The sequence below is a fragment of the Drosophila miranda genome (genome assembly GCF_003369915.1).
Source record: "Drosophila miranda strain MSH22 chromosome Y unlocalized genomic scaffold, D.miranda_PacBio2.1 Contig_Y1_pilon, whole genome shotgun sequence".
In the NCBI taxonomy this organism is placed as follows: Eukaryota; Metazoa; Arthropoda; class Insecta; order Diptera; family Drosophilidae; genus Drosophila; species Drosophila miranda.
Window position 1 is genome coordinate 19115067 of NW_022881603.1, and position 12373 is coordinate 19127439.

General features: G+C 37.0%; 1 long non-coding RNA gene across 1 annotated transcript; it reads left to right on the forward strand.

Annotated features, from left to right (window-relative positions):
* Positions 1-1540: 1540 nt before the first annotated feature.
* Positions 1541-2239, forward strand: LOC117190961. Its single transcript, XR_004473898.1, has 2 exons — positions 1541-1833; positions 1898-2239. It is a non-coding gene; the product is annotated as an uncharacterized LOC117190961 (long non-coding RNA).
* Positions 2240-12373: the final 10134 nt, after the last annotated feature.

Consider the following 12373-nt stretch of genomic DNA (forward strand, 5'->3'; position numbering starts at 1 on the left):
TATTATTAGATTTACCCAGTAGGAATCGTTTGAAACAGGTTTGTGGGCAGGTACTGTTTGTTTTGGATATAAAAGATTAAGAAGGTGTATGGGGGCCTAAAAAGATACCATTTAAAAAGGAAACCCTTAGTCCTGTTTCAATAGGGAAAGTGGTTAGTTCGATACAAAAAAAAAAAAAAACAACAAAAAAAAATTTAAATGGCATCAAAAGTTAAGTGCAACATGTGTGATAAGTCCGTTGACTTTTCAGAGTTTCAATCTCATTATGAGAGATGCTCTGATTATCGTAATAATGTGGTGTGTGATCTTTGCTCTAAGTCCATCGACTTAATAGAGTTTGATAGTCATTATGAAGCATGCTTGGGACCTAGGAATGCTTTTGAGATTCTTATGAGCAAAGGATCTAATTCAAGTGATCTTCAAGGTCCTTCAACGTCAGGAGCTTCAAAACGGCCTCGATTGGATACTCCGATGGAACTAAGGATTATTGACTGTTCAATTTGCGGTGAAAGTTACCCTTCGTCTAGGGAAAGACGCCATATGATGTCGGACAAACATAAGAATGCAAGAGCAGCTCAACTAGAGGAAATGAAAACGTTATTTTAATTTCAACGGAGTCCCGATTTCCTTTAAAAACATATCGTGTTCACTCAAATAAAAGTGAACAGATTGATTTAAAAGAGTTTTTTCATGCTTGCAAAAATTATATTATCAATTTATTGCGTCACTGCATGAGTGAGTACAGATCCATAAAATACAATTTAAAAGTATATGGATTATACGTTAAAAACACTGATGATGAAAGCTTAACAGAAACAATGAAACAGAAACATTTCATTACTCCATACAAACCAATATATGAAAACGAGCTGATTGATGATCATCTAAATGATACCATAGAAAATTTGATAACTCTCAGCATTGAATTCCAGGAAAAGGATTCAGGTTGGACAATAAAGTGTTTTAAATATTTTGAACTTACCATGATAAAACTAGAGCATATCGCTGCAAACAGGTTTATCCAAGCTCACAAAAAAATTAAGTCACGAAATGCACTTATAAATGTTAAAAATTACGATGATTTTTGTTTCAAGTGGTGTGTTTTAGCATCATTGGCCTATGGAAAACACCTTAAAAATATATATCAAACAGCAGCATTAAAAAAATTTCCCGAGATAAGTTAACAATACCATCATCCTATCGATGCGGAAACATACTGCAAGACATCATTTATTATGAAGGAGTAAGATTAAATTTTTCCGGAATTGAGTTTCCAATAACAAGCAAAGGAATCAAGCGATTCGAATCAGCAAATGAGGATTTTAGCATCAATGTTTATGAAGTCGATGAGAATGGAAAATACGTTGTGGGACCCACAGTGAGGACTAAGAAAATTCGGACTCACCACATAAACTTGCTTGGAATTAATATTGATAATATGCAAATGATGCATTATGCATATATAACGTGCATGAGAAAATTATGTTATTCACAACATAGTAAATCCCATAATATATGCATATTTTTGCGAGATCTGCTTGCAATTTTATAGTACAACAAATACTATACATGACACTAAAGAGTGTGGAAAAGTTGCTGCTTTGTATCCTGAACCTAATACCAAAACTGTATTCAAAAGTTTTTCTAAAAAACTATCTCCACCAGTAGTAATTTATGCTGACATCGAAGCAGTTTTGGAAAATTACCATATAAATCTTAATGATCCATCAAAATCATCAACTACTATGGCACAGAGGCATACAGCATGTGCAGCATCATTTTATATTGTACATAAATACAATGAACATCTAAATGAGATGTGGACATACGAAGGTAAATATTTTAACATTCCAGCAAAGGCAATAAACTCATAAACATTATGATTTCGTTATTTCAGGACCGGATTGTATCCAAAAATTTTGTCAAGCACTTAGGATGAAAACCGATGGACTTTATGAGAAGTACTGGAAGTCCTATAAAAAACCAATCTATCAGTTTAACATTTGGGATGAGGATTATCAGGAACACGGTGATTGCTATGCCTGCGAGAAACAAATTTCTGATGATGATCGAGAAAAATTCTTTGATCAGTTTACAGGACAATATGTAGGTCCTATTCATAAGCTGTGTAAACAGACATTTAGATTAAGCGATCCCTTTTTCCCGGTAGTTTTTCATAACTTGTCTCGTTATGATATACATTTATTTGTTACGTCAATAAAAGATGAACTAAGACCCATTCCTTGCAATAAAGAGTTATATATTGCGTTAACTCAAATTTGTAAGCTCGATGAATCTTATCTTCATGAATATAAAATTAAATATATATATTCAAATAGATTTTTAAATTCAAGCTTAGAAAAACTCGCTAGTTATATGAACATAGCGAATTTTAAAATTTTGAAAACTAAATATCAAGGTGAAAAATTTGATATGCTACGACGAAAGGGAGTATTTCCCTATGATTATTTGGATAGTTTTGAAAAAATATGATGAATCCCTGCTTCCTTCGCGAGATAGTTTTTATAATTCACTTAATGATGAGGAATGTAGTGTTGAAGACTACAACTTTGCTCAGAAGGTTTGGAGCGCCTTTAATTGCAAATCTATTAGAGATTATTTAAAATTATATTTGGAAAGCGATGTTTTAATTCTTTCTGATTTATTTGAGAATTTTAGGAGTCTTTGTTCCCGAGTGTACAGGTTGGACCCCATTAATTATGTTACTGCTCCTTCAGTTTCATGGGATGCAATGTTAAAATACACAAGGGTAGAATTAGAACTTGTTAGTGATCCTGACATTTATAATTTTTTTAAAACTGCTGTTCGTGGAGTGTTGACGCAATGTACTCAACTGGTTGCAACAGCAAATAACAAAAATTTAAATAATAAATTTCAGCCTACCGAACCCATACATTTCCTTTCATATATTGACGCCAACAACTTATATGGATGGGCTATGAGTCAACCCCTTCCATTTTCTAATTTTAAATTTCTAAGTAACGATTAAATTTCATCTTTCAACGTTCTTAGCATATCGGCATCTAGTGATGTTGGATATATTTTAGAAGTAGATATGCGATATCCTGATGATATTCATAATAAGCATAATAGTTTACCTTTTTGCCCCGAAAATAAGATTCCACCAGGAGGAAAGCAGACAAAACTAATAGCTGACTTAAGTGATAAAAAGAACTATATAATGCATTTGAAGCAGCTACAGTTATGTATAGAGCAAGGTATGATTTTAGAAAAAATATCTAGAGTTTTATCATTTAATCAGTCCTGTTGGCTGAAACCTTATTTTGACCTCAATACATCTCTTAGAAAATTAGCTAGCAATGACTTTGAGATAAACTTTTACAAATTAATGGTTAATGCCGTTTACGGCAAAACAATGGAGAATGTAGAAAAACGTCGTGAGGTTGCATTAGTTAAGCATTATGATTCAAGAAAAAACTCAGCAAGGTTTAGACAACGCATAGCAAGACATAATTTCCACAGTGTTGAAATCTTTGGAGATAATTTGGCTGCCATTGAATCAACTAAGTCCCGAATTTTTTCAGATTCATTTATTATATCATCAGAAGAAGATTTTTATGATTTAATTAAATTCAATCCTAATCGCTTTAATACATCCAATTACCTAGCCTCAAACAGATTCGGTATCAATCTCGCTAATAACAAAGAGCTTGGATTAATGAAAGACGAAAATTCAGGAAAAATAATGACGTCGTTTGCAGGATTAAAAGCGAAAGCATACTCATATTTAATTGCTAAAGATGATAACTCTGACTATAACGTAAAAAAAGTTAAAGGCGTAAAAAAGTCAGTAGTGAAACGATTAACTCATACTCATTATATTGAATGCATTAAACATAAAAAACTTATTATGGACAACAGAGAGTTATTAGAAGTAGAGGTCATAAAATTTGTACTGAAATTGTAAATAAGATAAGTCTAAACTATAAGGATGACAAAAGATTTATATTACCTGATAATATTTCAACATTAGCTCATAATCACTATGAAATTAAAAATATTTTATGTGCTAGTAATAATAAACAAAATATGGTATAAGTAAATTTAACATTATTGTTCGGAGCAGAACCCAGCCGATTAGCTGCTTGCCAAATAGCACCTAATTCTTGGCCCTCAGCCGCTTATTTTGTTTGTTACTTATGTCTATGTCACTCATTTGTTTGTTAAAGCTCTGCGCTTGCTTGCCCTGCTAAACGCTCTCTGCCAGCTCGCTCTTCGCTATCTCCGCTTTGCGTCTGCCTACCGACGTCGGCCGAGCGAAGCTGCGCTTAGCGATCGGAGCGGCAATGTAAAGGGCAGGCAAGCCACACTTGCAATTTGGATGTCACGCATTAAAGAACATATCGTAATTTTATTTCTGCGCCGAGTTTTATTTAATTCGAAATAATTAGTCGGCCGATTGGGGATAAAAAACATTATCTCCACATAAAATTTGGTGCCCCCGACGTGATCGAAGAGTTGCAGTGTCAATTAATAATCATTCGCGATCGACATTCGTTAGCCCTAGCAAATTTTCGGCGGTTAAGCACAATTCGGTGCTAAAACACACTTACATAAACCTACATACACGCATTGCTGGCTATTAATTTCTCTGTCGCGACAATTCAGTCAGTGCAGTGCGGTAGGCAGTGCAGCGAACTCACTAATACACACAAGCGGAGTACAAAGCGGAATCGGACAGCTCGCACAGCCGCACAGCTAAAGGCATTAGCTGTAATCCCTTTGCTTTCGGTTCCCACGTTTATACGTATACAGGGTGTCTTTTTCGGTCGTGCTGAGTGACTCTTTTAAAACCTCAACATGGCAGCACCTGAGCCTACCAATGTCGCGAACGCAGCAATGCCGAGTGATGTAGATTTCTACAAGCACAAGGCCGAGTCCATCGCGCGCCAACTAAAGGCCATGGATCGCTTTCTTACCAAGGAAGAGCTTGCCGAGTTAGATGAGGCAGAACTTCAAGCTCGCTTAGAGCAAATCGAGCGAATGAATGCGGATTTCGATGCCGCTCAAACGAGCCTTGAAAGGCTGGATTTCCTGCAGTTAGCCCATGATGCCCGGCTAGACTTTTCGAATGTTTATGTCAAGGTTAGGTCCAGGCTGTCGCGGGAGTTGATGGCTGCTCGCACGGTAAATGTTGCCAATTCAACGGCTCGGCATACTCTCGAGGGGAATTCGTCGTTGTTCGCCTATAATAGTACAGGCCGTTCTCGAATGCCCGAGTTGCAGCTTCCGCGATTCAGTGGGAGCTACATGGATTGGCCAGAATTCCACGCGATGTTTTCGACAATGGTGCACAAAGACCATCGTATACCAATCATCGAAAAATTCCAATATCTTCGTGGATGTCTAGATGGTGCTGCGCTGGATACGATTCGTTCCTTGGAACTTTCTGAGGAGAATTACGACAAGGCGTTGAATTTACTAATGTTGCGATTCGATAATAAACTGTTACATTTTCAGGCACACGTCAAGGCTATTTTCGGGCTGCAAGGGGTGGAGAAGGGCTCGGCTATCGGCTTGCGCGCGCTCAGCGATAAAATCAATTCGCACTTGCGTGCACTTCAGACCTTGGCGACCCCGCAGGAGATTTCCGATGGGTTGCTGATCTTCATCATAGGCACGAAATTGGACCACAAGACCAAGGAGAAATGGGAAGAGAACTTGCCGACGTCAGGATTGCCTCGGTGGTCAAGCATGGCCTCATTCTTGGAAGCAAGATGTCGGATGCTGGAAAATTTGGGATCGGCTATGGTAACAATTCCTAGCCAGCAGGTGGGAGAAAGTAAACCTAGCACCCTAATCACCTCCATTAACGATCATAATAGCTCAACATGCAAGTATTGCAAATCCTCCGATCACTACATATCCCGATGCCAGGCATTTATAGATCTCCCTGTTTTTTCTCGATACAAGGAGGTGAAGAAGCGCCATTTATGTCTAAACTGCCTCAACAAAGGCCATTCATTACAACGCTGCAAGTCAGGGGCATGTAGAAATTGCCAAGCCAAGCATCACACACTGCTCCACATGCAGTCGGGCGCTGACGCTGAGTTGCCGTCGCCGAGCACGGAATCGACCCAGCATGATCCTGCAAGTGCCCTAGTAGCAAGCAAATATATTAGCCCTCCCCCCTCGAGTCAAAAATCTCTGCCTAGCCAAAACGTGCTGCTAGCTACTGCAATCGTATATGTCAGGGGCCGTTTTGGATCGCTTATTCCATGTCGTGCCATTTTAGATTCCGCTTCTCAGGTTAACTTTATAACATCGAGACTCGCCAATCAGCTGCAGTTAGATCCTCACCCGTCTCACGTTAAAATCGCCGGTATTGGAGAGTCAATTCTCTGCGTTTCTAGTGGAATCGACTGGAAATTCATCCCCCCTCGCTCACCTCATTTTGGTGGTTTGTGGGAGGCGGCTGTTAAAGCAGCTAAATATCATTTTCATCGCATCGTCGGGACCTACATTTTTACTCTTGATGAAATTCAGACCTTGGCTTGTGAAATCTCTGCTTTGTTAAATTCCCGTCCGCTTTATGCAATTACAGAAAGTCCCGATGATCTAGATGTGCTCACGCCAAACCACTTTCTCAATGGAGCCCCGAAAGCTGCATTCGACGAGCCAGATGTGGCGCATCTCCGGGTCAACCTACTTAGTCGATGGCAGCGGCTGTGTCAAATGAAGCAGGCGTTTTGGAGAAAATGGAGCACGGCGTATCTTTCGATTCTTCAGGAGCGGAGCAAGTGGCGGTCATCGTCTCCAAACATCAAGCTAGGAGCGCTCGTCATGATCAAGGAGGAAACGCTGCCACCATTAAGGTGGCCGCTTGGCCGCATTGAGAGCGTCATCCCAGGAAAAGATGGAACCATCAGAGTAGCCGTCATCCGCACTCAAAAAGGCCTTTTCAAGAGGGCCGTTGGAAAAATAGCGGTTCTGCCCCTTCAGGATGGATCTGTTGAAATCCTTTCCCTTCCAACGGGGGGTGAATGTTCGGAGCAGAACCCAGCCGATTAGCTGCTTGCCAAATAGCACCTAATTCTTGGCCCTCAGCCGCTTATTTTGTTTGTTACTTATGTCTATGTCACTCATTTGTTTGTTAAAGCTCTGCGCTTGCTTGCCCTGCTAAACGCTCTCTGCCAGCTCGCTCTTCGCTATCTCCGCTTTGCGTCTGCCTACCGACGTCGGCCGAGCGAAGCTGCGCTTAGCGATCGGAGCGGCAATGTTAAGGGCAGGCAAGCCACACTTGCAATTTGGATGTCACGCATTAAAGAACATATCGTAATTTTATTTCTGCGCCGAGTTTTATTTAATTCGAAATAATTAGTCGGCCGATTGGGGATAAAAAACATTATCTCCACAATTATATTATTATTATTTTTTAATTTGTGTATAATTAAAACTATATTTCAATGTAAAAAATACACAAAAATAAATTAAATCTGATAAATATTTTGCGTGCTTAATTATTTTAATATACTCTTTTTATCTATCCATGAATTGTGTGTTTCATCGAAAAACAACTTTTTATTAAGGAATTGGCGTTTATGCAAACCGGAACAGTAACACCAAACTTCTTTCATTTCAAACCACCATATCATCTGAATGAATTGGATAATGAAATGATTATGAAACAAAATATTAATCGTCAAACCATAAATGGATTGGAATGGTCAGATGGTGAAATATCATATTTAAGTTTAGGTGAAATACTTTCACCACTAAATAGATTTAGCACCGTTATTCTACGTGGTGAAATTAAAAAAAAGTTTTTATCTAAGTATTTAACAAATAATATTATTGATATCGATATAGGAAAAAGTCTCACATTTTATCCAAATTTTTTTACAAACTGTAGAATCCACAAAAAAATTCCTCTTAGATGTGCTCTAAATAATTTATTTAAGCTATTTGTTATCTTGAAAAATTCTAACTACGCTATCTACTGTAATAGTGACTCATATGTTTAGATTTTCAGTTTATATTCAGCACTTGTAGTAACTAGTTGTTTAAAATGGATTCATTTAAGCGTTTGTTTGAAAAGGATCCTCACAAAAGCGGATACACACAAGTTGTTTATTGTAATTATTGCGGATCTGATACTCACTTAGAAAAAAACTGGCCCAAAAAGCGCGATCAGGAGACGCGTAATTAGATTATCTTAGGTGTTAGAAAACATTTATAAAATATTAATAAATAAAACATAACCCAAAAATGTTTAAGCAATTTATACATCCTTTTACAATGCTTATTTGCGGACCGTCAGGATCTGGTAAGACAACGTTTTTAGAAAATTTAATAAACAAAAGGAATGATTTGCTGAGCATTTCAATTAATCGAATAATTTGGTGTTATGGGGAGGAGCATGCTAAGCCAAATTTTAATACCATCGAATACTATAAAGGAGTTCCCGAAACAATTGAAAATGAAAATCATGAGCCTATTCTTTTAATACTAGATGACTTAATGATGGGTGCATTTAATAAAAATGTCTGTGAGCTATTTACAAAAGGATCACACCACAGGAATTTATCCGTAATAGTGGTTACACAAAATATATTTCATAAATCATCACATACTCGAGATATTTCACTAAACACAAAATACATCGTTGCGTTCAAAAATCCTAGAGATAAGCTACAATTTCAATGCTTAGCAAGACAAATTTATCCTGAAAATTCTCAGGAGCTCTTCAGGTGACAGATGAACACATGGTTATTTACTTATTGATGTTACTCAGGGAATAAATGATCTCCTTAAATTTCGTACAAATATTTTTAATTCTGAGTATACAGTTTGCTTTTCAGATGAAAATGGTTTACAAAAAGAATCTAAATCGACTGAAAGCGAACAAACATTTATTGTATGTGCTCAAAAGGGCAAATAATAAACTTCGAAATGCAATTATAAGTAATTGTGACATTGAGTTAGTAAAAGCATTAGTGGAGATAGTGTTGAATACTCTACGAGGAAATCATAAGATATCAAAAAAGCAACTATATGCTCTAAAGAAGTATAAAATGCATTACGTTTTATTTTATGTCCAAAACGGTCAATAAATTCTAAGAGAAAAGTTCTCATCCAAAAAGCAGGATTTTTACCTGTTTTAATAAGTTCATTGCTTTCGGCGATTTTTGGAAAAATATTGAACAATGCTTAAAAATAAGCATCAATTAACCAAAGTTATTTTAATGCATCTGAATGCATATCAAAAATTGGTAAATAATGCCCAGAAAAACGATTTAATAAATATAACGTTTTTGCCTATTTTAAATGATAAAAAAACTAGTGACTTTAATAAATGGATTAAAATACGTCAAGAATTGTGTTACTATCAAAATAAAAAAAGAAATAAGACAATGGATATACGTACTACGCAGAACAAACGACTTTCACCACCTCAAAGCATTGGAATACAAACACAAGACGAGTCAGTTTGGTTAGATGTAAAACCTAACACTTCCATTCTTAACAATACAAATAATGGGTCCTCAAAAAAGGAACTCTCTATCACAAATGAGTTCTCTGATTTACCTAACGACATCGATGATGAAGATTTTCTGACCGAAAAATCTTTCAACTCAAAACCTAATAAGCGTAAAGTTGAGGATACTTCATTTTTAGACACTCAAGCATCAAAAAAATCAGCATTGACTAAAGTGAAGCTTACTGATAAACAGCGAAAGCTAAGAGTAAAACTTAAGAGGTATAAAAGTGAACCAAATCCATTTCAAGACTTGAAATACGTAAGTAGACGAGAAAAGTTGATGAGGGCTGTTAGAAACAGTAAGGCCGTGCAAATTGGAAAAAACAAAATTAATTGGTTTTCCTATAATTAATAAACTGCAAAGAACGTAGAACTAACGAGGGGGAACGTTGTGAGTTGCTGCGGACACCGCAACTCTACAGTTATACCCGATACTTAGTCAGTATGGCTCTCCTCCGGCAGACGCCGCTAATATTGAACGACACGACAAAGAGTGCATGCGAGAGAGACAGAAAATCAGTCTGAGCGTGACGTCGGGCGCTGCGTAGCCACTGCAAGTTGATTTGTTCCTTTTGGGTATAAAAATAATCCGATCTGATCCAGATTCAGCAGTCTGATAGATATGATCATTATCTATGATTCTGCGTTTTTAGTTTTCTCGAATCTGCAATAATGTGGATGCAAAAGATTTTCGTCCTTTGTGGGGGCGGAAGGGGGTGGGGCGAAATTCTGAGATATACGTTTTATAGTGAGATCTAACAGAAGTGTGGATACCAAATTTAGTTGCTCTAGCTTTTATAGTCTCTGAGATCTAGGCGCTATTGTTTTACTCTAAGCAAAGCCGGCTATGCTACTTGTGTGTTAGAGAGAGACAGGGCGAGAAAAAATGAAATTTTTTTCTTGATGCTGGCTATAATAATAATACGATCCAATTCAGATTCCGCAGTCTTAAGGATATGGTCATTCTCTACAATTCTACGTTTTTGGTTTTCTCATATCTTTAAAATTGTGGATGCCACAGACTTTCGTTCTTTGTGGGGGCGGAAGTGGGCGGGGCGAAGTTTTGAAATATTTTTTTAGCAGTGACATATCACAGAAGTCTGGATCCAAAACATCGTTGCTCTAGCTCTTAAAGTCTTTGAGCACTAGGCGCTGAAGGGGACGGACAGACGGACGGACGGACAGACGGACAGACGGACAGACGGACAGACAGACAGACAGACAGGGCCCAATCGACTCGGCTATTGATGCTGATCAAACTATATATACTTTATGTGGTCGGAAACGATTCCTTCTGGACGTTACACACATCCACTTTTACCACAAATCTAATATACCCCAATACTCATTTTGAGTATCGGGTATAAAAATGGTAAATGTAACAGAGGTTTTCGTGACATTACTTAGTAATGATTCGTTAAATGTATATCATGATAACGCTAAGTGTGCATTTACAAACATTGTAAATATTCCTGAAAACATGAACGATGACTGGGAAGTAGGAATTAGAGACTTATATCTAAATAAATGTATAAAAAGCAGGCCTGAGAATACCTCTATCGCATCTGAAGAAATAACAGAATTCGTTATTAGCTTAGTAAATGGAGAAACATTTCGATATGAAAATGAGTCAATAGAGTCTGAACAGTTTCAAAATGGGTTGATTTTTGTTTACACTGACATTATCAAACCAAGATGTGTTGGAAATAAAAGACCTCGATGTCTTCGAGTATTACATTATAATGGAAAAGAGCAACTTATACAATTCAACAATATTGAATATTATCCCATTGAAATATGGTCTCCAAAAGAAATTTCGATCTTAATTACCGATTCCAAAGGGTATAAAGTACCATTTGAATCTTCAGCAATTCCAATTTTTGTTACCCTTCACTTTAAAAAACGAAAAGAAATGCTATAAATAATACTGTAAAGATGGAAATTTATTCAGAGTAGAAATAACCACCATGACGAAATCTTATCAACTATATTATTTAAATCAGTGTGGAGGAGGGTTGAATCATATAGGAAGTCTTTATGTTTCACGCAGAGTTATCCAACAAGGTTGAGGAATTGGGAATTTTTTTAGTGGTCTTTTTAATTACATAAAACAACTATTCCTTTCGGGGATAAACGCTATTTAAAACCAAGCTTCTGAGACTGGAAAGGCAGTAATAAATGAGTTTGGTCGAAAACCTTTAAGAACTATTATCCAAGAACAAAGTAAAATTGCTTTGCAAAACCTGTCAAATAAAGCCATTAATAAGTTAACCCGATTCCAGAATGGGGCAGGTAAAAAGAATAAAAAGAGAAGGTCTAGGAAAAAACTATCTCATTTATCATCTAAAGAAGGAAGCAAACATACGCAGTCGAGACCCAAAAAAAAAAAATCAACAAAGAAATTAACTATAAGAGACATTTTTTCTAAGTCAAAATGACCACCCATATTGAATGTATGAAAAGCGAATTGGATCTCTTTGAGCCACATCCTACACAAATCTCTATTCTGAGAACAGAAGAAGTTTCATATAACCCCATAGCTTCGTTGGACAGTGCTTCTTCAATTGAATTCGTTTGCTTAGGAAATGGGGAAACATATCGAGACCTGTCAAGTGTTTACTTAAGACTTGTTGTGCAACTAAGAAAAAGTGATAATACCAACATTGAAGGAAACGATGTTGGAGTAGTGAATAATATTTTGCATTCAATGTGTTCGGATCAGAACCCAGCCGATTAGCTGCTTGCCAAATAGCACCTAATTCTTGGCCCTCAGCCGCTTATTTTGTTTGTTACTTATGTCTATGTCACTCATTTGTTTGTTAAAGCTTTGCGCTTGCTTGCCCTGCTAAA